The 26078-nt window shown below is 41.5% G+C and overlaps 1 long non-coding RNA gene across 1 annotated transcript in view; it reads right to left on the bottom strand.

The window, feature by feature from the left end:
• LOC128139937 (uncharacterized) overlaps window positions 1-26078 on the bottom strand; it is a 179537-nt gene that overhangs the window by 73974 nt on the left and 79485 nt on the right. Inside the window, exon 2 of the long non-coding RNA XR_008234557.1 lies at window positions 493-612. This is a non-coding gene — a long non-coding RNA (uncharacterized LOC128139937). The remainder of the gene's footprint in view (window positions 1-492; window positions 613-26078) is intronic.

Here is a 26078-nt window from a genome sequence, read left to right as displayed (position 1 = left end):
GTAAAAGTCCAAATACTAATATTTGTCTTTGCCTGAAATACTCAAGTTGGCCAGGACAATATAACATTTTCTGAGTGTTTGTCAACACAGTATTTTCTACATGTCATTTGGATTATTAAACAAGAATAGCTGAGCCTTGCCTTAAATACCAATATAATGGGACCTTAGTCGTTTAGCAATATTGTTTTAAGCCAAAGTTTCATAAAAAAAAAAAAATCCCAAACCTTATAACCACTAAAATACCTATACAAGACAGTCATGTGTCACTGTGGCAAGGATTCCTTTAACAGACTGTAAACAGCACACAGCTTTTCATGCACATTTTAAGGACATATTTATAGCTCACATACACTTTCTGCTTTTATCACCTAAATATTAGAGGCACAATTTGCATTAGTAAACAGTTCATACAGTGTCTGAACCTCTTAGCATTATAATGAACACGGCTATAAAATTATTTAGCTACATAATACAAGAATGTGTCTGACTTACACAAATGTTGAATCATTTAGAGGCTTAAAGCAGAGGTTTCCCAAACTGGTGGTCTATAGACTCGCATCGGTGGTTTGCAGCTGAAGGTTTACAGCTGTCTGGTTACATGGTGCTCCTTCCCTACATATAGTGGGGAGAGAAGAGATCAATGAAGAACAGACATTGACCAAGAAAAAATATTTCAGTATATCAATAGCAGTAAAAGATTTTTTGCTAAAGACTGTAGCCCTAGAGTTTCTCCTAATAACTTTTGCATTTGATTATGATTTTGTCAAACAGATTGCTTATACTGAAGTTTTTTCTTTCAGACTGTTTTCTCTTTTTCAATCCATCCATCCACCTCTGAGAAAAAGACTAGAAAAGATGTTATCTTTAAGATATTTTTAACAGGCAAAACAGTTCACAGTCTCAGAAACTAGTAAAAAGATAAGCGTCAGCTGGCTTAGGAAGAAGCTTGCTGATGACTAAAATGCAAAAAGTGAGTGTACAAGGAATGGAAGCAAGAAGAGGCAATGAAACATGAGTACAGCTGCATGGTTTGGGACAAAATCAGGAAAGCCAAAGCCATCTGAAGGTCCAGGGTTCACAAGGAGGGATTCTACAGGTCCCAGAGCCTGCAAAAGGAAGCTCACCAAAAATGTGGGTGTGGTGATGGGCAGAAAAGAACTAGTAGTGAACAGCACTGGAAAGGCTGAATGCCTTTTTTTGCCTTTGTCTTCACAGGTAAAGCCTGCTCCTGGACCTCTGTGTATAGTATAGTCTGCAAAGAAGAGGGGCAACCAGCAGCAGGGGAGCAATAGGCCAGGAACTGCTTACAGGCTAGACATACTCAAATCTAAGGGGCTGGTTTGGATGCCCACAGAGGCAGCCAACATGACTGTGAGGCTACTGCCTATCACCTGTGAAAAACTGCAGCAAATCAGAAGAGGTCCCTGATTACTAAAGGCTAACATAATGTCCACTTTAGGGGAATGATGGCTACAACAGATACCAAGCCACCATTCAATGGTGGCTCAATGGCCTCAACACAGGGCCTTAAACTCAAGGACTAGGACAGCAGAAACCTCATGAAGTTCATCAAGGAACGGTGCAAAGTTCTGCCCCTGGGGAGGAATAGCCCCATGTCATGGTACAGCATGGCAACCTACTGGGCAAGTAGCAGCCCTGCAGAAAGAGACCCAGGAATGACTTATCACAATTAGTTGTAAAGAATTGTATTTGTACTTCCATTTCACATGTCATCCTCCTATCTCTAAATTATTCTGTTTCCTTCATTCTCCAGTTGCACATGACTAACACCTTCTACTGGGATCCAGCTCTCCATGCCCTCATACCTCCCGCCACATGTTTCACCATCTCCAGCTCTTGCCTCCTGCATCCCAGGTCCATGTTACGAACCTGAAAACACAAGTCTAAGTACAGTCTTGGGTGCTGCTCGAAGGTCCTTGGTGCAAACTAAGGAGTCACACAGGAACAAGTTTCTGTTCCTCATCTGATGTACCTCCTACCCTGCTGCCTTAGGGCAACCTTTTAGCTCCATGGCATGTTTAAGATAAAAAGCCAACCTCTATTTAACTAAGGAGAGAAACACATCAGACTACCTCATTGTCCCCAGAAGGTAAGAGCCTAAACACATGCAGTGAGGCACAAAGTTACTGTAGTGCAACTATTCTTTGGTTACTGCACATGTATGGACTATTACGCCCAACATCTTCAGAATAATACAGAATAATTTGATCTAAGATGATTTACCTTATTCTTAAAGGTGATTTACCTCATTGTTAAAAGTGATTTACCTTGTTTAATCTAGATTACCTTCCTTGTGCATTAGAGTTTTGTTTTAGTAAACAATTGCTATAGTACAGCTGGTGCATATAACTTAGTAAACATGACAAAAATGAAAAAGCATTTGGCAGGACAGGTTTGGACTGCAGGTCCCTGAGGCCTGTCCTGCATAGTGGACAGCCACTGGGAGGTCCTCAGTATCTACTGTTGGGCAGCCTGGAATTACATCAACATAGGAAACTGCCTCCCCCAGCACATCCTGGCAGTGGGGCTGCACAGATGGCAGGGGCTTGAAGCTGTTTTGGGCAGAGGACCACTTAACTTGGGCCCCAAGACATCTCAGAGGCCAACCCACCCACACAGCCATCAATCAGAAAGGACAGTGGTACCAACCTAGAGTTCTAAGTAAAATAAACATGTTTTTTCAGCCCATTTTGGCCTAAAAATGTGATTAGTTTCAGGATAGCCCCAAGTATGTTTTTTAAATTAATAAAACGTTCAACAATTTTGTTCTGTCTTACTCCAGCTAAACATGCCATAATTTCAGTATACATAATTTCCACAAATAGTTGCTGAATTTGGCACATGATTATATGTACAGAAGAGTTTTGGCCTTGGTTTTGTTATAACTGCATCTGTGACTTTCACAATACCCCTTTATTTCTCTGTCATTGTCTCCTCATCTTATTTAATGTCATTAGTTCTAATTCCCATCCTAATAAACTCACATTAAGAGCCACAGATAAAAAGGGTGCAGAAATAATGTATACTACTAACACAGAAAATAGACCTGCAAATTGCTGGTCTCAAAAACACATTTCAAATTTTTTTTTTTTTTTTTTTTACCAGTAATGGCTAAAATCAAGTTCAGGAATACATTCAAGAATACTTGTTGATTAAAACATAAAAACTTTTCAATACCACAAAATGGAGACTCAATTGCTCAAAGGTCATGAGCAATTCCAAACTTTCTCAGGTCTAATGAAAAACTGCTCTAAGAGTATTAGTTATCCAAGTATTACAAGTTGCACTGCAGGATATAAAAGATTCATGTCAGTAGAGATTTAAGCTCACAAAAGTAGAATGATACTTAATGGTTAGTGAACTGCATTGGAATATTCCTTAAAGCAATTTCTCTTCTTCTATGTCTATGTTACAATGCATTTTATTTCACACAAACCATGTGAAAACTGCAAATTCTTAAACAGGTTAGGGGTTTACTGCTACCCCAAAATTCAAGCAAAACTTGTGGGCATCCACATCTAGGCCTGTGCTTCATAGAGCCAACTGGTTTCAGAAAAGCAAGAAATTGAGAATTACTGGTTATCCCTAATCTTATAAGCAATAATGAAAAAGAATAACTCTAATGAAAACAGCAAATTCAGCAGGAAGAACCTTTCCAGAAATGTAATTTTGGATACTGAAATACACTGTAGTGAGAAGCAACTTGCATGAAAGATACACTGCAGCTCTTTCTAGTGCTTCTGTTTTGGTTTTCACCTAGTGAGACACCAATGAACATGGAAACAATAACTATATTGGCTTCCTATATTTCTGGTCTCTCAGTAGTTTTTCCTTTCAAACATGTAATGCCACAGCTGCATTCTCTGAATATTTTCAGCTTGATTCTAGAGCTCCTGCAGCCTGTTTTATACTGTTTGTGCCAGGCAATAACCCAAAAGAACAAAAACAGGCTAACGCTTGGAGAGATGCTGTGAGCATAGCTTCCTAGCCACATGCACATAATCAGAATTCACAACGCTATCTATGAAATCTCCCGCTAATCTAATGCTTGGGAAAGTAGAAAAAGCTTGATTTAGTCATCAGTCTTTTGTCTGAGTTTACCACAAACTTTCTATTTCTTCGTTACCTTGACGTGCACAGGAACAAAGCTTGTATTCAATTGCGCCCTACCCATTTTTCAGGCTGTTCAGACTGTGCTGCAGTTCTTACCTAATATACAATAGGGTCAGGTAGGTCAAACCTTGCAAAATTGGGTTTTCCTGCCAGGTTTGATGGACAACATCATTCTTTTCAGAGCAAACAGTTCTGTCTTCCCTAGCCTGTGGATTTCCTTTCTGTTGTCTATCACTATGCTTTTCACATATATCACACTTATCCATGTACATTTTCACTTAAGCATACTTGCCTAGGCAAGTACATGTCCTGTTTCAACCTCACTCTACCTTTATTGCTATTCCATGTTGCCAGCACCTACCTGTTGGGACTACTGCTCCCACTGTAACTCCAAACTTGGTTTGGTACACACAGCTCCTCCCTTCTGTCACCTCCAAAACACCAGCATGTTCCTATGCTACTTTATGCCGCCACAAGGATTTGTGCAGGCCCCCACCAAACCACGTCAGGGAACCAGTGCAGATTAAAGCTTAGCAAGCAAAAAAGCAGCAAGCCTCTTTCTTCAGCAGTGCTGCATTATGCCATCTTCAAGTACTTGTATTACTGTGGGATCAGTATTAAGAACTCTAGCTTCAGAAAGTCTGAGCAGTCCATTTCATATGTCTTCCTCTAAAGGTTACTGCAAAAACATTTCCTGAATATCCTTTAACAATTTAATGGCAGCCTGGCAGTGGTATCATGACAAATAAATTTAAGTGACATGCAGGTTGCAGTAGCAGAATACAAGGTATAATGAAGCAATGTACTTCTTATGGAGATGTGACATGAAAAACATTGACCTGTGGTCCCAAGTCATTTTCATAAGAAAAAAGCTTGCTTTGTAATAAAAACAAATCCGTCAATGTTCTGAAAGACTAATATAATAAACCATCAAGGAAGCTATTCAGCTGTGTTAACTCTATTTAGCTAAACAGGAGTCATTATTATTCCACCCTTGTACTTCAAGTTTGGTGATAACATTAGCTGCACTATGACAAAGTAGCCTTCTTGATTAACGGGAGGTACCTCCAGAAGCGGCAGTGGGACCCAACCCAGAAACATATGCTACCTTGCTGGTCATATTAAACAAAGCCAGCCTGACATTAGGAACACAGGGCTGAACTTAAATGACAAGACAGAATATTAATTGCAGAGAAGCGGAAGATAGTGCAGTGGCCCCACATGAAATATTGCCAACTCTCAGATTGTTTATATTGACAAGCGACTAGAACATGAAGCAGATGAAAGAGGGGTCAGGAGTGCAAATATTTTGCATGGGAAGGGGAAAAAAAAGGGAAAGAAAAAAAAAACAAACACCTTCAGTCCATGAATCCCAAACTAATTCTCAACAAACAGATACTATACTGCTTTGCAAGAGAAACAAAGTTGTGCTTCAATTTCCTTTGCAAGGTAAAGAAATTGTATTGCTATAGGCACTGAGACTGGGAGAAATTAAGTGATTTACAAGAAATTTGTGGTGCAGGTAGAAAAGGATCACAGGCTATGATTACAAACTGTGCTTTTTAACTGTAAGCTCATTCTTCTACACACACAGCAGCCATCATTACCTGAGGAGCTGAAATGTCATATTGATTCTTTTCTTTATCAGCCCCACTCTCATTTGCAAGTGTCTTTGCCATTCTGGTTTCTAAACAAGACAGTATTTGGAAATATCAAGGTACCAGGGGAGATGTCATTGAAATATTTTTGATCTGAACTGGAAATAACCTGCTGGAAGTTTTTCAAGAGACCCAGGAGACCTCCTTTTTAACCACTCCTTTCCTTATACTGCAGTGATTTTTGGAGACTTTACACACAGCAAACCAGTTCTGTCCTAATCTATATCACAAGCAACTCCACTAAACCCAGTCAGGATTTTGTCCAATTTTACAAGGTCCAGTCAAATAAGCACAAAAGCCAAACAACGGCTGTCAGCTGGGACTTTGTGGAATATACCACAAAAAGTTGTGAATCATTTACTTGAGAAGGGGATAAACGGACATGCAGAGCAGAACAGAAGGGTAGAGAAAAGCAGGTAAATGAAAGGAGCAGATAGTACAGGCAGAGCTGAAAAGGGCATCACAGATAAAAATATGCAACATCTCTGCATGATTAGCAAAATACAAGGTAGCCAGTCTATAACTGAAAGGGCTGCATAAAATGAGTGTTTGAAAGTTCTGCACAAATTCAGAAGAGTTGTTCCTGCTGATGCAACACAAATGGCTAATTGTGATGGACATAATACTGAGAGATCCCACTTGAATTCAGGTCTACCAGGCACTGCACAAGCAAATCGGTGGACAGCTTCATGCCTTATCAGCTTAAGATATGAAATTATAGGGATAGACAATGAAACAGAAGTGAGGGAAAAAAAAAAAATCAGCCAACGCCCCTGTTATTAGATCTATGTGTAAAACTATACAATGAGTCTACCAAGAACAGCAGCAGGTTCCACACCAAAATATGTATCATGGCAAGAAAATCAAGGACTTCGCCCCCATAGAAGATAAAGCACTCAAGTATCCTGGACTGTGGGAAAAAATCCTATCTTGGCAAAGATGAAAAAATTACTATCCATCTTTAACTGACAGTAATATTTAATTGTGACTCCTCTTTAAAATCTGAATGGCTTTTCGAGGGGAAATTTAAATACCCTAGTATTTTTTTCATATCACACATCTTAAAAAATAAAATGAAATTTCCAGTGCGAAACTCAATTTACATAATCTAGATAACAACCGCTGTTTCAATTCTGCAGCAAGAATGAATATCCAAAAACACTGTATGATTGCAAAAGCAGTTTGCTTGAAGGATTTGTCACTCATGCTAGTTATTATAGTATTTTACATACTTAGATCAGTTACTACCAGTATACTACTTGGATAGGTTTAAGAGATCTTTTGCTTGTTTATAGTCATTAATCAACCTTTCAGGAAACATGCATGTTATTCATAAACTTATGATCAATTAACTTTCAAAGGGACTTTCAAAGGGACTCAGGATTTACAAAAAATAACATATCAGCCTTATTTTTTAAGCCCCAACTTGTGCAGTTGATATATAATTGAAAAAAAAAAAATTACATTTTGTCTAACCTTTGTAAGAGCCTAGTTGAATGTTTGTGTCTCTTACCATGACCCTTAGATCAGGTCCTTCTCTTACAGACTTGAACATGAATGCCACAGTGAAATGGTAGAGAACAGCACAGGAATGTCTGCCATTTCTCAGCCTACATCCCGTGCTGTGCCCTTCATACAAGTTCAGCACAGAAGCTCTCTTTAGGAAAGAGGGAATGCAATGATATTATTGTATTTCTTAGAGGCCAATTGGCTGGGTTGCTTAAAATTATAGTAGCCTGTATCAACTCCCTGTGGGCTGGCTGTCATGACTTCTCTTGCTAAGGAAATAAGGTGGTGTGACTCCTTCCCAAAGGTCAGCCCTGCATCCTGTTCCTCCTGCAGGAGGTAAACCAGCAAGCCTGGTTCCCCAGGGCTCATTCTCTCACTGTGCAACATCTTCTCATATATCCTTTCTGCTTATCCCTTTCTTCTCCATGGCAGGAGTGGCTCCAAGCTCCAGCAGAATTCAGTTTTGCTTACAGTGCTGAGAAACCTTGAATCAGCTTTACGTAGAAAGATGACACTGTACCTTTCTTCCAAGGGAGCAAAGAAAGCATGTGACCAGACATGCTCTTTCTCTACTCTCCAAATGAAAAAAATAAATATAAATGTTAAGTAGATCTCCTATTTCAGCACTGTCATAATAACTTAGGGAAAGTGTATAGACAAACTGAATGTAGACTCACAGTGAATCACTTTGCTCTGGAAGGATTTATTCTCTCTTGATACCAGCTGAATTTGTCTTGAATGGAAAGAGAGGCAAAAAGATCTCATTAAGTCAGATAATCAGAAATAAACTTAGCAAGATAAAGCAGATGAATTCTCATCTTGCCCTTTTATTGATTTAGCTTTAACTTCTGCACAAAGACCTCTGCAAAACCTCAGAAAATTCAGCCAAGGGTGGTATAGCAGTTGACCCCATTAAGGGAGTACAAGGATTGTAATGTGTTGAAGAGTCAATTCCCCAGTCTCCTAGATGATTTGCAAATAGGGAGAGGAGCAGTGGGACATCCTCTCTCCAGGCATTAGCTCCTCCTAGAAGGGAAGGTGAATCACAGCACCATGGCCCCAGTCACAGTCAGGCTGCAGAGATTGACTTCCACTGCTTCTCCAAACCCATTTCTCCAGAAACATTCCTCTTTGTCATAACATAACCTTTCGTAAGAATACACAAGTGAGTTAGTCAAAACTACCTTTAGATACAGCATAGGCCCTCTGGACCTTTGTGAAGTGCAACAGAAAAGAAGTGGCCACTATCATAATTAATAGATGTATCTAATGTACATTCCAACAGCAGGAGGGCTCTGAGCTCTGTACCACAATATTCTCCATGCCCAGGACAAAGCAGTCTCCTTGTGCCCTAGACAGGAGCCATATGACTCCTTCAACCCAGCCTACTTTATGCCTGAATCCAAAAGATACTATTTTACTTTGCTCTGGTTCAAACACTACAAAAAGCTTAAAAAAAATGTAAAAAATTGATCCTAGGTATTCTACTGAATAATTTGACCCAATACCAGCCTGACTGACTCCCTTTCCAGAGGTGTCTGGGACACTGAGATGTTTTGAATTGCCCATATTTTAGAGGAGATGACTGTTTACAGGATATTATGTATATAAGCAGTTTTGCTCTTTTAGTCTTAGTTCTGTGAACAGGGCTAGCCCTAAGGCAAAGCCTAAGGCAGACTGAAATACATTTTTTAAAGGCTGTTTGTTAATTGAGCCCTAAACTGCTTCCCTGTTCCTTGCCAGTTTTATCCTAACATAAGAACAATTCAATGTTAAGGCACACTGCCGGATGCTGGGCAACTCAGACTACTCTGAGCCTCCTCTCGCTTCCTTGGCAGCTGAGATCCCTCAGCACTCAGCATCTAACAGGATTCAGCCCTAAATGGGCCGCATCTGCATATGAATGTTTTAATTACATACTGCTATGCAGATGAAAACAACCAGCAAAGCACAAACAGCTCAACTAAGAACTTATAAACTGTGTGACAGCAATGGTTTCATAATTTCAGCCTGTTTATTATGCTTTGGGCATCTCTTTCTAAAAGGTTGTGATTGAGGGCACTGCCAGCTAGTTGCCGCCTTTGCAAAAGAAAGGTGGCAGGGGTTTTGCCAGAACTTTGCTGCCCTCCTGCACTCAGTGCATAAAATGATGAGAAAATGAAGAGGTTTCTCAGACCACAAGCCTGAAATTCACCCTTTTCCTGAAGGCCATTGGACTGAAGGGGAATGATCAGTAGCTTTTGTGAAAGAAAAAGGCTCCATCTGGCAGCAAGAGGAGGAGGGCAGAGAAATGGTTGAGTGCCGGCCAGGCTCTGCTCTCAGACCTTCATCAAATGTACTGGAGTGACATGAGGCATCCAACTCTTGTCCTCTTTCCATGGTCACATTTCACAGAGGAAAAAAAGAGGCTCTGCTGGGGACTGAGCCAGCTCCCAAAAGCAGAAACTCTCCAGGCACCAACTTTTGGCATTTTACTTCCCCTTTAGGACACTGGGATTCACTATCTAGATCAACAGACAGCTTTCAGATTTTCTTTTGACCAGTGAGGCAATGGCTTTTGACAACTGGCATCTCTTTTGTCACTCCTATTGTCTTCTTGCCCATTGGTGTCCATGCTGCTACAGTGCTCCGCTGATTGACATCTTACACATTAAAAAAAAAGAATTTCAATCTTCCATTTTATTACATGGGGGGCTTTCAATACACTCCCAAGACTTTTAGGTGCCATTACAGCTTCTAATGCAGCTTGATGGCAGGTTTTTCCCAGTTGCATACTCCTGTCCTGTAGTTCTTCAGCATCCTAGAGTTACTAGTTCAGCAGCTCTGTTTCAGCAGTGTCTGGTTGTCATCTGAGAACAGCTGTCTCTGCTGATGACAGGAGCCTGGGACAACATCTCCAACCAATGCCAACTGACATTTGTGCCTGTTATTTCAGTGCCAGTGTTGCCAAGGTTCCAGCATTCAGTAGCTATTCATTTATTGTAATGGGTAGAGTGTAAATATTTAATAGGTAGATTCAGTGCCAGCCTACCTTCTGCTCTTGTCCATGACAGTAAAGGTGAATTTATCATCCAGTAAGCATCCAATACATGAGAGGGCTTAGTAACTTCTCCTATTTCTGCACTGGTAGAATTTGGCCTCTGTCACAGAGTTGGACTTGAAACTTATTTTCATGGTCATGAAGATGAATTACAAGTAAGCAGTTTTAACGGTGTCTTTCTAAATCACCAGGAGGCTGGAGTGTTATCTCCAGAAACAGATCAAAGTTTACAAATGGGTGAAATCTAAAATCCAATGTCAGCTGTTGGTGCCAGCAGAGAAAGACAGTGTTGAGGGCCCAGTTGTTAACATCAGGACACACCAGACAGCCAAGTGGTAGGGGTGCGGGTAGAGGCAGGGCAGGCCAGAAAGGAGCCAATGAGATGTGGACAACCAGAAGAAAAAAGAGGAAGAGCCAGCAATAAAATAGTACGGAGGAGCTTTGTTGAACAGGCACAGCCTAAGGCATAAAGGTGAGAGATAGGTAGTTACGGGCAGTTTACAGGGAGCTTTGAGCTGCAGTGAGATACAAGGGGATGGTGAGGCTGTTACGATGAACACAAAAGTGGAGTGAGGTGACCCTGGCAGAGAGTTCCCTATAGTGTGGGTAAATGGCCTCTGAGAAAGAGCTTGATTGAACAGCTGTCCAAGTACCTTGACTAAACAGAGCGAAGTTCAGTAATCCAAGAGGAAATGGCCTAAAAGACATTTTTTCAGTGTTTTCTCCTTGAGTCTCACTCTGCAGAAATAATTTTTTTAAGCATCCTTCATCTCTTTACAGCCTACCAAACAGCCAGGCAAAGCTGGGAAATAAGCCTGTTTGGAACAACAAACAACAAGGTGATTTAGGGGGAGAGAGAGAACTGTTTGACTAGTTTTCCTTGTCTTTATTTTTAACTTAGCAATGAAAGGGAGGGAAAGTTTCTTGGTAACCGTCCTGGTTTCAGCTGGGATAGAGTTAACTGTCTTCCTAGTAGCTGGTACAGTGCTATGTTTTGAGTTCAGTATGCGAAGAATGTTGATAACACTGATGTTTTCAGTTGTTGCTCAGTAGTGTTTAGACTAAAGTCAAGGATTTTTCAGCTTCTCATGCCCAGCCAGCGAGAAAGCTGGAGGGGCACAAGAAGTTGGCACAGGACACAGCCAGGGCACCTGACCCAAACTGGCCAACGGTGTATTCCATACCATGTGACGTCCCATCTAGTATAGGAACGGGGAAGTGGGGGGGCGGGGAATCGCCGCTCGGGGGACTGGCTGGGTGTCGGTCGGCGGGTGGTGAGCAACTGCACTGCGCATCATTTGTACATTCCAATCCTTTTATTATTACTGTTGTCATTTTATTAGTGTTATCATTATTAGTTTCTTCTTTTCTGTTCTATTAAACCGTTCTTATCTCAACCCATGGGTTTTGCTTCTTTTCCCGATTTTCTCCCCCATCCCACTGGGTGGGGGGGGAGTGAGTGAGCGGCTGCATGGTGTTCAGTTGCTGGCTGGGGTTAAACCACGACAGTAACAAAAATAAAAACATTCATACCTTTCAGAGCTGTTTTCACCTCATGAAAAGGGCTAAGCCAGAGTGTAGGTAAAAGCTGCGAGATCCCTCAAAGAGAAGGAATCTAACACTGGCATGACATTTCCAGTTTGACATTGACCTCCTACTTCCCCGCTACTGAAAGGTTCATCAGTTTCCAGAAGCTGCTAAGATCTTGGGAGAATGAAGTGAAATATTATTTTTCCTCTCTAGATGCTCTACCTTAAACCATCTACAATCACATTTTTTCTCTTAAAAGCCACTGTACTTTGCTTTAAAAAAGTTCTAGGTTGCAAAACAAACAAGATCAAAATTCAGTATCGTCCTGCAGACCTGGCCTGCTTTTCATCAAAATGCTGCTGTGTTTCCTAAAAGCTTTGATGAACCTGATGAGAGGCAAAGGCTGAGACAGAGACCAGGCAAACCTCAAACACTTAGCGAAATTTTGTTCTTGCACTGAATAAACTGTGAGGGAATTTGGTTGAATTTTGCTGTAAGTTTGATGCTCGTTCATGTTCCTAATTAAAAGTAAATTTTGGAATGTGTGAAGTCACAGACTTCTATGGTCCATTAGTTTTACTAGACTTTATTGCATGCACACTGTCTCTATACAGAGACATAACAAGATCTAAAGAACTTTCAAATCTAACATAAATGTGATCAAGTATAGGAAGATGAGAGACTTGAATACTAGGATGTCAAAACCAGTGAACTATTTATGAGCCTGGACTGTGTCCCTGCAGTCTTGGTAAATCTATGCCAGATAATATTTATCATTATGAAGACTCATTATCATCATCAATTCAACTCTTCCCATCTTTGGATAATCCATTTTCTCTGGCAAGATCTTGGATGTCATGACAATGTTTACATAAGTCCTCTGTACTGTTCAAGGCAAAACCTATTAAAACATTTAAAGAGGTGGGGTTTTGAAATTATGATAAATAGCAAGATGGCCCTGACATTGGTGCATGGCTGAATTCATTCTAAGGACTCTCTCTTCAAGATGTTAGTGTTAAGGCCCTTGAGCAAATTACCTCCTTTGTCCTCGGTCTAGGGCCATCAGTTAAGCCCTTGTATTCATCAGCACTAGTAGTCAAAAATCATCTAGTACAGTCTTAGACAAGAAGACTTCATCTCTGTATTCAGAAGTGTTTGCAGTCCCCACCAAGAGAGGCCTCTCCCTCCTGATCTACCATGAAGTTGCAAAATAAACAGTCAGGCAAAAATTGCATTTCTCAGCTTGGGCACTGCAAACAAAACCCAAACAAATGGGTGTTTATTGGAATGAGCTTGGCAAACTGTGACTTCTCACCAATGGGCTATCCATGCGTTACCTATGGATCATTATCTGTTAAATCTCCTTAATAATGTACTACGTTACATAGAGATTGTTGACAGGTTCCCTAATGGCAATAGGTGATGACATAAGTGTTCATTGGAAAGGACTTGAAAATGAAAATTTTGACATACGTATACATCTTCAAAAAAGTCCAAATGATAACAGCACATGCTGGGTTTTGGTTCACACTATACTCATTAGAACTACATTGTAAAGATTGGATTGGGCACACAAGTTTTTTGGGTTTGTTTGAATTTTTTTGGAAGAACTATCTGAATAAAGAACAGTTTCAGTCCTGAAGAGTTGCCTAAACCTGAAGAAAAACAAGCTAAAGCTACATAGTAATACGCATTCAGGACTGAAATCTATCAGCACATATATTCATAACTTTTTGATGATACAGTCGGCATGTTCCAGTATTTGAAGCAAAGCTTGAACAGGTCTCCTCTTTGCCACAACTTTTCAGCAACTAGTTTACTTCCTTCCATTTAGGGTTTATTTTGTAAATGTTATGAGTTTCCAAGACACCCAGCATCTTGCAACATATCATTGTGTTTCTCCATTAAGAATGCTGAAAATTGAAACTGTCAGTTAAAATATGGTTTAGAGTCAAGTTAACTGGTAATTACATTTGTAACAGGTCACGTCTCACTGATCGATGTCATGGTCAATGAACCGTCACTTCACTAGGTCCACAAGGAACAAGTCCCTAAAACCAGAACATTCTGAACACAGATTGAAAGCAGATGCGGAAAAGAAGAAAAGGACAGAACCATGTGAATACCAGTTTCTCCATGATTATACTATGCTCAGTGTCTTCAAGAGGGAAATTGTTCCGAACACAAAAAATATGTCAATGAACCTCAAAAAAGAGGAATAGCTAAAACATACAAAAAGCTTCCCAGAAAAACTGCTCTAATCCAAAGTGAGTTACAATGATCCATGCTCTTCGCTGAAGCCTTTTAGAAAAGCAAAACATCAGAAGACATGCAAGCTTCCAGACTGATCCTTGCAAAAAGGCCAATAACAGAACACAACTGATTTTCTGATTATAACAACAGGACAACTGATTACAACTATGTATAATTCCTGTAAATTTGAAAGGAGAAGCATGAGACAGAGAAGTTGAAGGAGACAGGGAACAGTGTCCATTTCTCACCCTGTATTAACTCCTCCACTGACTTTTGGTTGTGGGAGACCTTGAATTCTAGAGAGAGATTTCTCTTATAGGGACATCACTGATATGTACGCCTCTCTCTAGAAGTGTATCTTGAGCTAGTTGCCCTAAGCTCCCTAGAGGAAAGAAATAAGTATATTTAGGCAGGATTCACCCAACCTACTTTGCACATCCGCTTTACGATACAATAAGACTTCACTCAAGAGAGTCCTGTTCCTCCACGTTGACTATAAAGGGAATCTCAATGATTCACTCAGAAGCTGAAGTTTACACTACATATCTCTAAGATTAGATATGCAAAAGCTTACCCCTAGGGTCTCATGGTGGGTTGACACTGGCTGGACGCCAGGTGCCCACCAAAGCCGTTTTATCACTCCCCCTCCTTAGCTGGACAGGGGAGAGAAAATATAACAAAGGGCTTGTACGTCGAGATAAGAACAGGAGAGATCACTCACCAATAACCGTCATGGGCAAAACAGACTCAGCTTGGGGAAAATTAACTCAATTTATTACAAATCAACTAGAGTAGGGTAATGAGAAATAAAACCAAATCTCAGAACACCTTCCCTCCACCCCTCCCTTCTTCCTGGGCACAACTTCACTCCTGCATTCTCTACCAACCCCCCCCCCCCCCCAGCGGCACAGGGGGACGGGGAATGGGGTTTACGGTCAGTTCATCACACGTTATTTTCTGCCGCTTCATCATCCTCAGGGGCAGGACTCATTACACTCTTCCCCTGCTCCAGCGTGGGGTCCCTCCCACAGGAGACAGTCCTCCATGAACTTCTCCAACGTGGGTCCTTCCCACAGGCTGCAGTTCTTCACAAACTGCTCCAGCATCGGTCCCTTCCACGGCATGCAGTCCTTCAGGAGTACACTGCTCCAGCACGGGCTTCCCACGGGGTCACAGCCTCCTTCAGGAACCCACCTGCTCCAGCATGGGGTCCTCCACGGGCTGCAGGTGGATATCTGCTCCACCGTGGACCTCCATGGGCTGCAGGGGGACAGCCTGCCTCACCATGGTCTTCACCACGGGCTGCAGGGGAATCTCTGCTCCGGCGCCTGGAGCATCTCCTCCCCCTCCTTCTTCACTGACCTGGGGGTCTGCAGGGTTGTTTCTCTTACATGTTCTCACTCTCTCTCTGGCTGCCGTTTCTGTCTGTCCCAGCAACTTTTTTTCCTTCTTAAAAATGTTATCACAGAGGCATTACCACTATCGCTGATTGGCTCGGCCTTGGCTGGCGGCGGGTCCGTCTTAGAGCTGGCTGGTATTGGCTCTATCGGACAAAAGGGAAGCTTCCAGCAGCTTCTTACAGAAGCCACCCATGTAACCCCCCCCACTACCAAAACCTTGCCACGCAAAGCCAATACAGGTCTATAGAAAAAGCATATAAACTTTTCTGGCATGGAGAAGAGAAAGCTTTGCCTGAGGACACTGCAGGAGTGTGTCAGAAAAAGAACTATATAGTTTTCTGCCTGATTCCTGCGATCAAGGTGATATCTGGCTCACACTGTGCAATTTACCTGTTTGACCTGAAGAACTCATATACACTTCTTGCAAAGCCCAGGCATTTGGTCCTTAAGATGTAAGTCTGAAATAGAAGTGTTTGGAACGCTGAGAAGGGCAAATCTGAGTCTCCCACTTTCCAGGCAAATACCGTAACCTCTAGGTAATCCTTTAAGGTCATGGTGGCAGGGACACCACTGCTGATCATGTAAATGGAAAGAGCCAATACTGATCAGTTTTTTGAAAGAACAAACCATTTCTGTATTTCATTTTGGTTTGCCGTGTCTCCCCAGGAAAACCACTCTGAATTCCACTCTGCAAGCCGTTTACCTCACCAGGTATGTTCTCTGAGACTCAAGTCCTTTACTGGACTTTGGGGCTTGGACTGTCCCTCACTGACTTTTTGGAAATAAGATGTCTGCAGACTTTTGAAAATTCTGTCTTTATACCACATTATGAAGTCAAGAATTTCTGTCAGTAGGTAAACAAACATAATACAATCAAATTTTTATTCCTGTACTCTTTAGTCCCCCACAGTATATTTAAGTACTCCCTTGAGTACATTATCAAATACACAATAAAACCATAACCGATGATAATGATGAGTGATGAGAGAAAAGTGTCCTGGCAGGTGTCTAATAGAACATAATCACTCAACAGGAAGCGTCCAGTACCATTTAGTAACAATATCTCTCAAGCTCAGTATTTTTTTCAGATTTCAATATCCAGAAGTCATCCATCCCGTTTTTTTCCAGTTAATAAAATTTTTCTTCCTTTTGTCCACAATTATTGACAAGACTATTATCTAAATGAGTATTAGCTCTTTCTTAATTAGCAGGCAATTCAGCTGTGAATCACACACAAAACCTTGTCTATTTTAATAAATGGCTACATTGCTTTACCAGTGCTGAGCAATTAATTACTCAGAAACTGCATTCGGTTTTTCATGTGGTATTTTCCTCTCTTTTGCATTGTGTACTAACCCATAGCACTGTCACATAGACTAAGAGTTTTATTCCCAATCTAAGTTGCTTATGAAGTATCAAAAACCGGAGCCAATTAATGGCTTGGAACAGGAATTCTTCTGTGCCTCCAATCTTCCATCATCTCCAACAGCAGCCAGTTGACATCTATCTGCTTCAGTGGAGTCCAGTTACCTGTATGTATGTCTGGAAACCTGTACATCTCAAAAAAATATTTGAAGACCTTTACTTTCAGGTCATTCCCCCCCTGCTCTCCTATGGCTATTTAGTATATATAAACAAGGCCTGGGACCTCAGACCTGATTCTTCCTTACGGCCATTCACAACAGTGAATATAAAGCAGGTCTAACCCTTCACAGAAGCTGCCCAGGACATTTATCAACTTCAATGGGGCTGTACTAATTTATACCAGCTCCAAACCTTGCTTATAGTATTTTACATTCACTTTGCCATGGCACGCGTGATTACACATGCTGCAGGGCAGGAAACTGAATAATTCAGCCCTGTTCCTTTCTCCACCCACATCTTTTATTTGTATGTGAAACACCTACTCCATTCCCAGAGATACACAGATATGCAACATAAGTAAACTAATGAGGTATAGCCTTGAGGCATGTCAACTCTATGTGCCTCAAAAGCACCTACCTTTGGAAACATGGGATTGCTGTTCAAATGTTGTTCTTGTTCTCGTTAATTAATAATAAAAACACATGAAAATATAACACTCTGTCCCTCACTGCTTATAAGCTGAAACAGCTCCATGCAAGATGACAGTAGGTAGCCTGGGTAGGCAGTCTGCACAGTCTGTCCCGGGTACTAAGGCTTTTAAGATTGGCTTTTTATCATGCATCTCTGGAACTGTTTGGCTGATCAACGAACACTGTACATGGGCTGTCAGAGCATATTGCAGTCCCATTTCACGTAGGGCTGGTTTTTTTGCCAACTCAAGTAGAGGAATGCAAGTAAATTGTGAGTAGTTTGCATTTCAGTACTGGATGCATTCTGGTTTTAATTAGTAAGAACAAGTATTGGTTTGCAAAAAGATCTGAGTGGAGCATTGCCACTGATTCCAATTCATGGCTCGCCACTCTTCCCTGGACCCTTCAGATATCTCAGCTGTGAGCTCTCCTTTTATCACTGTGGCCCATCTTCCTCCTCTGTCCTCTTTCATATGGCTGCCCAAAACTGGTAGCTTGCTCTCTGCCTCCACATACATTCTGTTGGGCTTGAAGCTTGTTCTGAATACTTCTGCTTTCTCAGTATAGGGAATTTCACCCAAAGTCACGCACTTTTTCAAAAGACTCATGTGCAGTCAAGTGCTTAGCTCCATCCCTAACTCCAGGCAAAGAGTTTTACCTAAGGTGAAAGATTTAACATGGGATGCAAGCATCATCCCACCAGTAAGGGCTGCTTGTCTTGTAATGGCAACTGCTGTATCTTTATCAATGCCACACAGCAAACCAGTACAAACCTTCAGATAGTGTCTTTCCACTATGCATTTAAGGGTGCTTCATAAACCACTGCTTACATACAGATACAAAAACATGCCTGTGAGAGTTTGCAATTTTCAGATAACAAGTCTATTAGTTAACAGGTTTAGCAAAATCTTTAAAGTTACATAGCAACCCCATAGCAGAGCTGGAAATAGAGTGCATATATTCAGCTCCTAACATTGTGTTTTCTACTTAACAGTCTTGTCTTCTTACCCCTGGAAGCTGCCTGGAACAGCAGCAGGGTGCAACTTCAGTGCACAGACCTAGTTTTGCTCTAATTCATGCTCCCTTTTACTCATCAGTAAATTGCTAAGAAATCTAGCTCAGAAAAAGGATGGGGCTAGATCCTCAGCAGGTATAAACCACCTGAGCTCCATTACAGTCAATAGCTAGCTTGGTCTTCAGCATAAGTAAAAAGTTGGTTATTATTACATTTTTCTGTCAGGCACATAAATATCATTTAAATCCTTTGTAGAGTGCTTTTATTAGGATGACAAGGACTTTATGTAGATGAAGCCTCCTTCGCTAAATTGTCAATTTACTAGTTACCACAGGCATTCTTATCTGACTGATAAAAGGCTGATCAAATGTTCTTTTTACTTAACTGGCCTATTTCTATTCATATGTTAAATACTGTCTCAATGATCATTTATCTTACACAGAGAAACCACTATTTACTATCAGAATATGCTTTTCTAGTGGAAGATTGACATACTGTAGTTCCTGACCTGGTAGGTTTGATTGCTGATAAACTGAATAAGCTTAGAAATTTTATGGAGGTCTCCAACGAGCCTTACTAAAGTACTGGCATCAGAATGCATGCACAAGGATGCCTCAACCCCACAGCTGCCACTCAAATACAAACCTGTTGAAATAACAATAGTTGCAGTGTTTCATCAAAATGTAAATTACATGACAAAAGACTGCTGTGATAAATGACACGAGCCAAACAGGAAAGTCCACAATAAGACCAGGGTAAAGAACTCTGACTCTTTCATTTGTAGCTGTTATCACTACTGAAGAAACAGTACAGAGGTTCATTAGTCCTACTGTTGGGATGGATTAACAGAGACCAAGAAGTTAGTTGTCTCACCAAAACTAGAGAGGCACTGTGGGTTTGGATTAGGATCTTCAGCTCCTGGTCCCGCATTTAAATAAACATTTCTCTTAATTTGGTCACAAGTCTTGAAGCCTCTCTCCATTACTGAAGCAGTCACGTTGTTTCAAATTCCCAGACGCTATTTTGTCTTGGTTTTGGCTGCTATTGTAAAGATGGCCAAGAGAGGGCACCCGGCTCTTTTCTACATAGATCCCCCTGTGCGCGCTCCGACCAGCTGTACGGGCCCAACCAGCTTCGCTTTTCGGCAAAGCTTTTCAACTTGGAGGAGACAACTAACATGTCCACTAATCCGCATGAATCAACCAGCCACCGTGCAGCAAATGCCCCAAATGCTCTAGGAGAAGGGAATTTCTGGCCTGGTTGCACAGGTGTCCCTCACGAACCGGGTCTCGTGCAGAACTCCCATTTACAGATGAACTTGTACCTGAATTATTTTCTCCATAAATACCTGTTTTTATTTAAAAGTGAGATGAATCAGAAATAGTCCTGATGATTTTCATGCCTCAGGTGTTCCAGGAAGCAAGCATGTGTCCTGGTGCTAAGGCTGACAGGACAGGACAGGTTTATTTGCTTGCCTTTCTTGATATAGTAAGTGGCATTTGGTAAATTGTTGTCAGACCACTGAAATCTAATAACATGGATCACTACAAGATGATTACAGCCCCTGAACACTACTGGCACTATATGAGTGAATAATAACTGTCCATCTTTCACAAAGGGATATATAACCCTCAGGGTATTCAGGGACAAGGTGTGATTTCCAAAACTTGGTCAGGAAAGGTGTTCAAAATTACAACACATTAGCCAAAAAGCCTTCCCTGTGGATTTTAAAAATTTGTGGCAGTGATAAATAAAATTATTTTCTAAACCAACCCTTTTCAAAATCATTTATGAATGCTGTGTTCAAAACTGCATACCATTACAATATGGAGGAATATTGGTGTAGAGATACATCTACTTTGATGCATACATACATATTAAAATACAGATATTATCAGTCAGGATGAGATAAAAAAAATCAACATTAATAACATCTGCTTAACGGCACTTTAAAAATACACTTTCTTAACACAATGTACCTGCCAAAGTGTTCCAACTGATTTTACATCATGTCAGGGAATAGCTGGCAATGCTTTCAGTTGCACAGGAAAGCTAGTAATCAATGAGAAGAAATGTAATTCACCATGCTTGATAGGTGAGTTAGCGAGGCAGCAATACTTCTGAGAAAATGTCAAGAGCGACACGTGGGCATCCTCTTTCTGTCTGGAGTACTGAAGCCAGACCTGCTTTCACAGGCAAACTGACACTATAATTACAAGACTTTTCTATTGATATCAGGCAGAAGTTATCAATCACAGTCCAGCAGAAGGCAGGTAAGATTGCCCAATAAAAATACATTTCCTCATATTTTGAGCTGCAAAAAAGGATATTAAATTTAGACTGGTTTTCACACCTCAAGAACCTTTTCATCATTTGCAAATGGAAGACGACATACACATACGAAGATACCCCCTTCAAAAGAAGCATACTGGAAGTAGCTACTAGATCCAATTTTAAATCCTATTATTTTATATACTGTTCATAGCAGAATTAATGTAACCACAACACATTTAGGTAAGAACTGGAATAATCACTAATCTGTACAAGTTTAAGTGCAAAAATCATTTATGTAAAACCTTAACTGTGAGGGTTAGATTTTGCCTGAACCAATACCTGCCAGTAGTCCCACTGAAAATAGAGCGTACTCTCAGAGAAATGCTATTTAGGGGAATGACTAGGGAAAAAGAAAAGCTTGAACTTTAAAGCATCAAGATAGCTCTGACTGCTGCTGCAAGTTCCCACCACATGTCCCAGCACCTCTTGCCCTTTTTGGCAATGCTGTCCCTCATCTCAACCATTTCTCTTCCCTGAGACCCAAGACCTGCCCAAGTTACTGCTCCCATACCTACCCCCTCTCCTCACATCACTCCCCCTGAAACAAGCCTCAGCAGCAGCTGCACAAACCGAGGACTAACTGTGCTCAGAGAAACAGCCACATCAGGTCCCATTAGTGCTCCATTTAGGGCACTACTTGGTTCTCCTATCGCACCCACATAGACTTTCCAGGTCAGGAGCTCTACTTTTGTTCCAGTCGCACTGTTAGCACTAAACAAAGAAATGATTGCAACAAGGGATGTGTCATTTTGACTAATTCTTGTGTGTCTCAGTAGTACCCCTGCAGAGCAGCTCAATGTCTGATGACTAAATTGTGACTCTAGGGATAAGCCTGACCAAAATGCAAAGCCCATGACATGCTGACCCTGAGAAACCCCTCAAGACACAAAGTCCTCCTCAACGCCTGAGAAAGAGGAGACAAAAAGGCATTTGCCAGCAGCAAATTATGAGGATGCAACTGTACTGTCCTCCCAACTTTATCCCGTCCCTATACAGGCCTATCAAGCAAAATGTCTCCGTAACAAAACTTGGCCACTAGACACCTGCAGACTGCCAGTATATCACGGCAGCCTTTCACACAAAGGGAAGGCGCATCGCAGAAATGAGGGAAGTGGGAGCAGGTAGAGGCATGGCCTTGCTGAGGGAGGGCAGAATGGGAGGGAAGCCTGAAGGCCTAGCAGGCCCAGCACAGCGAGGGTACAAGGGACCAGACGGTGGCCTCCCTCACAGGTACGATCCCAGCCAGTGCCGACACCTCTCCTGAGGAGAAAGACCCAGGGTGAAGGTGCTCATGAGGCTTCTGTCCAGATTTAAGCAAGACCTGAGGAGATAGGCTCTAGGGCCTGGCGGAGAGGCCTGCAGCAGGCAGGAGATCCTCCCTGGCAATGTTTTGAGGCCCTTGGAGGAGGCTGACGCAGCCCTGGGCATCCTCTGCCCCTCTGGAGATGCTTCCTGTCAGGGAGGGTGCCCTGATGGTTTGTTGGCCATCGGCCCACTCGCTGAGGTAGATAAAAGGTCCTTGGCTGCTCGAATCAGGTGCCCCCATATTTCTGTAACTCTGCTATGGATGTATCTGAACCCCTTTATTTAAAAATACCTTGGGTGCTGAAAAAGAAAAAAAGCCTCAGAACACCTCTATTTTCAGACAAGAGAACAAACAGAGGGATAGTCAGCTGCCCAGAGATGCAGACCTTCATGGCAGGAGGGCAGAAAGACACTCTTATAGTAACCAAGTTGAAACTTGTTTAGAAAGAAAAATACTGAATTTCTGCAAAGTGGTATCTGAAACACACCCAACTTCTCTATAAGTATCAACATGGGGCAAATATCACTAAACAGTTTCTCCAGAGCTGCCAAGACCATGTTTAAAATCAGTTATAAAGACTATCCAGGCAAGGAAACGGTGACAGCCCCAAGGACAGCAGTATAGGTGCTTAGGAATATCATGGAAAGAGGTCAAAAGCTAAAACTGGAAGGGCAGGATAAACACAGCGATCTACCTTTTGCTTTATGTTTTCCTAGATAAACATATCTGTAGGTATGTATCAAAAATTCCATCTGCAAGCTCAGAGCAAGTACCATCCTTGTTGTATTCACACAACATAAACATGCTTCCTTTGTAGAGCTTGCCTTTCCCTTTTACTGAAGTTGAGGCAAAAGCTGCAACCTCCTTTATGATGGAGTTAATCATACTTAGGCCTAAAGACACATCTTCTGCATCACCACTAACTGACAGGTATCCAGTACATCAGGAAAGAGTAGGACTCCCCCCCCATTATCTTTGTTTTATTCCTCACTGGAGCTCAGAAACTACTATGAGTAGAGCAAGTTCCTCATCACCATACCTCTCCCCACCATGTTTCCCTGCCATTTTACACCAGTCTAATGCTGAGTCTCATTTCTTTAGAAAAAAAGATTAGCTTTGGTGTAGCTAGGGGTTTTAGATTTCACAAGCGAAGATTGCCGCTGTATTGGCTACATCCACCTAGTGATTCACAACAGTGTCTGATTTTGAGGACTGGAAAGGAGAAAGAAAAGGAGAAAAAAAAAAAAAAAAAAAAGCAGTCCTTACAGACTTCCAGAAATTCTGGTTACCTGCAGCAGCAGAACAGATTGTTTGAGTCAGTTGAGTGGAAGCAATAAAGGAGCAGAGTCACTAATGGGAAAGAGGAAACATGCACAGCCATCTCAGACCCCTATCTCTGGTCTTCCAAACTGCTGCCCCACAAGCAGCTGCTTCCTTCCAGCATCTGTATGGGAAATGTGATGTGGCTAAATCTGCTCTTCAAAACTGCACTGCTGCTGAATGCCTAAAGAAAGCAGTGTAAAATTCCCAGAGCTGAACAGCTGCTTGCAGACCACAGAGGATGGGGGTCTATCCACTGAAGCTGTTCTAGCTGAGAGTTACTGAGGAATTTTTAGATTTGTTGCAACTGCTGCTGTTCTAGAGACAGCAGAATAGCATCCTCAAGAAATATCTATTCAGTTCTTCTTTCAGAGGATTTTACCTTAAAGAGGTGCTGTTGCATAGGCTAGGTGTGAAATGAAAGAACCCACCAATGTTCTATGAAGTTTAATTTGAAGAGTATAAGGGGAAAGGAGAACAGCTTTACATCTGGCTTGAAAAACACTCCCCTGCAGTGTTTTTAGCCCAGCTCAGCACTGGAACATTTTCTTCAGGGACTAAACTGAAAAAGCTGAGAACAAAAGGAGAACAAAACCAGAAGAGTTCCTGGAGATAAGCAACGAACCACAACAACAAAAAAGTAGTTTTTAAAGTCGTTTTGGTTTAAGTAATACATGAGGTATTTCTGATAAAGATAGAAGATGTGTAGTATAGAAGGTGTGGTGTGTATGTCCTAATCCCTTATCACAACCCAGTCTTGGCTGGTAGCTGATGGGAGCGCCCTGCTTCTGGGGCTGGTTGGTATCAGCCTGTGTGTGAGGTTGTCCCAGGGTGGGATCTCCCACATAGAGATAGTTGTGCCACGGCAAGCCAGAGGCTGTACGGACTGGAGCAGGATAAAGCCCTGCTTCAATAGCTCTGAATCTCCAAGAAAAATCTCTCCTCCATTCAACAGAGACTGGGAAATAGCAGGGCAAGCATGTGTCTCATGGTTTTAGTCTGGCTACATCCTCTTTGAAGGCTCTGAAAAAAGGCAAGGAGCTGATCTGTGAACAGACTACCTAGTTTCCCTCACATAACAACTACTGCATTTTTGTTTGACCCAGACAGTTACTTCAGCTTAAAAGAAGAGACAGAGAGAGTTCTCATGGATATTAAATTTTATATCCATGCCAAGCAAGCTGTAGCTTCTGTTTTGCATATTATCTTTTACTAGTTCTTGAAAGCACTGCAAAGAAAAAGTCATACATGTGGAAGGAAGCAATTTGCCACAAACAGGATAGAGTAGTGCTTATACACAGTAGTGTTGTTTACAGTATTTTTTATTTTCACTAAACAATGCATGAGCACCTCCTGTATCTCAGCGAGTCAGAGCACAGGAGTGTTGCCTGCCCATTCCATCACTTCACTTTTCCTTCGTTTCTCTGTAAGCCTTATGCTCCTGGAGGTGAAGCCATGGCACAGGAACCCAAACAATCCCCAGCCCAACCCAGCAATGCAGCTGGGGTTGCACAAGTCCTCAGCTGCTGTCTCTGGGTCCACACTGGACCCACATTCTTCACATTTGCCCAGAAAAAGATACATTTCCCTTGAAGTATATTAAAGCATACAGGACCAATTATTATTTCTCTAAGCTTCTGTAGTTTAAGCATCAGTGTTCAGGCTGTGTGAAGTATAAAGTTTGTCTCCTCAGAGATGGGGGTCCATACATTAGACTGATCTCAACTCCAGTTTTAAGACCCCTTCAACCAGCTTTCTGCATCCTTTTGCACAATTGCATAAGCAGGTCTGAGACATGCCATAAAAGCTAAATGAGAAGGTTTCCCTTTTTAATTCAGTGTCAGCTTCACAAATCTGACTTTGGCACAGAAGTGCTGATGTGTTCAGACAAGCTTTTCCCAGAGATGCAGCCTGTTCAATTTGTCCAGCTTACCTGCAAGATTTGCAGCGTTATATTTTCCACAGCCTTTTTCAGATGCTTTTGCATCTGAATTGCAGCATAATTCATTAAATGTGATGCTAAGCAACAAACAGAAAAAACCCAAACTAATAAGGTTAAAACATGACGGACATAGCAGTTCTCAATGCAATGCTTTAGCTCCTGCTACGAAATCTAAATTCTACCATGGAGATATTATTGTGGTATCAGCTACAGGCAACGGAAGCTTTATAGCCCTCTCAGTACATTAAAACACGATGAAAGCTAGCCATATATAAATAAACTTTTCACACACTAGCTGCTATACATTGCTAGCAACACTTATAAAATACTAATTGCTTTATAGCTAATTTTGTTCTGATTCATATATTGCTTAATTAGGATTTTACTCAGGAGCAGATGGCTGTCTTCATTAAATCATGATATATTCTACCCAAATGGAAGCAGCTGGTTTTTTGAATACACTATAATTTATTTCCTACATGCCAGAAATCACTCTGAAGGGAATCCAGACTATAATCATTCGGTTTGTTTTCATTGGAGCTTATTTACAATAAACTTTGAAAGTTTTTAGCAAAGAGAAGTC

This window comes from Harpia harpyja, chromosome 3 (genome assembly GCF_026419915.1).
Source record: "Harpia harpyja isolate bHarHar1 chromosome 3, bHarHar1 primary haplotype, whole genome shotgun sequence".
NCBI classification, from domain to species: Eukaryota; Metazoa; Chordata; class Aves; order Accipitriformes; family Accipitridae; genus Harpia; species Harpia harpyja.
Note: the sequence above shows the minus strand (reverse complement) of the source record. Positions and strands in the feature narration are given on the sequence as shown.